The following is a 1,442-nucleotide window of genomic DNA, read 5'->3' as shown; positions in this document are numbered from 1 at the left end:
CTGCTCGGGAGCGTGCTTGTGATAGCCTGATTGCGCGCTCCCGGTGAGAGGAGCTGATCAGTGATTGCCGGGGATCGGCTGGAAGCAGCTGTGGTCATCACCGAACACCGGTAAGTACCCCGCCCCCTCCTGTCACCCCTAGTCACCGCACAGTGTATAGGCAATGCTTTCTCTCTTCCCTCATCCATAAGCCGGGCTCACTGCACTGACTGATATAGGCGGGGGCATCAGCAGGCCCTTCCACTGTACCCAGCCTGGGCATTACCAACGAGACAGGCTGGGGTGCCCCTTTATACCCAGACTGGCATGACATATGTGCACAGTCATGTGACCATGGGTGTATCATGTATGTATGTATGTGTGTGTGTATCTGTGTGTATGATGTGTGTATCTCTGCATGACATGTCATCATTATCATGGTACATCCATGTCCTCATACAGCGATCGCTCATATAATAATTGTCATGTGTGTGATCAGCGCCAAATATTATTATTCATGTCTGTGATCAGTGATATGAAAGGGTCCTCTCCTCCTCCTGTGTCACTGTCTGTATCTGTCTGTCATTTGCAACCCCTAATGTACAGCGCTGCGTAATATGTTGGCGCTATATAAATCCTGTTTATTAATAATGATCATAAGTATCTGTTTTTATATACATCCCTAGGATGACCCCTCATACTTTTTTTAATGTGAGCTTGGGGTGATGATCAGTGCCCTATAATGATAATCATGTTTGTGATCTGTGCTATATTAATAATAAAAACAAGATTTATTTAGCACCAACATATTACGCAGCGCTGTACATTAAATAGAGGTTTCAAATGACAGACAGATAGGAGAAGAGGACCTGAAGAGCTTACAATCTAAGATAATATTTATGTCTGCCATCAATGACCAATCATATAATAAGAATCATGTGTGTGATCAGTGCTATAAATCAATATTCATGTATGTGATAAATAATAATATCCTCCTATTGTGTGATAATTCCCCACCTCCTAGATTGTAAGCTCTTCAGGACAGGGTCCTCCCCTCCTCCTGTGTCTGTATCTGTCTGTCATTTACAACCCCTATTTAATGTACAGCGCTGCGTAATATGTTGGCGCTATATAAATCCTGTTTTTTAATAGAGATCATAAGACTTTACGGCGCTGATCATCACCCTGAGCCCACATTAAAGAAAAGTATGAGGGGTCATCCTAGAGATGTATAAAAAAACAGATACACTTATAGTTATTATTAATAAACAGACAGTGACACAGGAGGAGAGGACTCAAAGAGCTTACAATCTAAGAGGTGGGGGAAGTATCACACAATAGGAGGATATTCTTATTTATCACATACATGAATATTGTTTTATAGCGCTGATCACACATTATTATTATATGATCGGTCATTGATGGCAGACATGAATATTATCTTAGATTGTAAGCTCTTCTGG

The 1,442-nt window shown here is 41.7% G+C and overlaps 1 protein-coding gene across 1 annotated transcript in view; it reads left to right on the top strand.

Annotated features, from left to right (window-relative positions):
- The window catches only part of SYNJ1 (synaptojanin 1), a 77,596-nt gene continuing 76,154 nt past the window's right edge, over positions 1-1,442 (top strand). Inside the window, exon 1 of the mRNA XM_072419437.1 lies at positions 1-110. The gene's annotated coding sequence lies outside the window, so the exon portion shown is untranslated. The remainder of the gene's footprint in view (positions 111-1,442) is intronic.

This window comes from Pyxicephalus adspersus, chromosome 1, assembly GCF_032062135.1.
Source record: "Pyxicephalus adspersus chromosome 1, UCB_Pads_2.0, whole genome shotgun sequence".
Lineage (NCBI taxonomy): Eukaryota > Metazoa > Chordata > Amphibia > Anura > Pyxicephalidae > Pyxicephalus > Pyxicephalus adspersus.
Note: the sequence above shows the minus strand (reverse complement) of the source record. Positions and strands in the feature narration are given on the sequence as shown.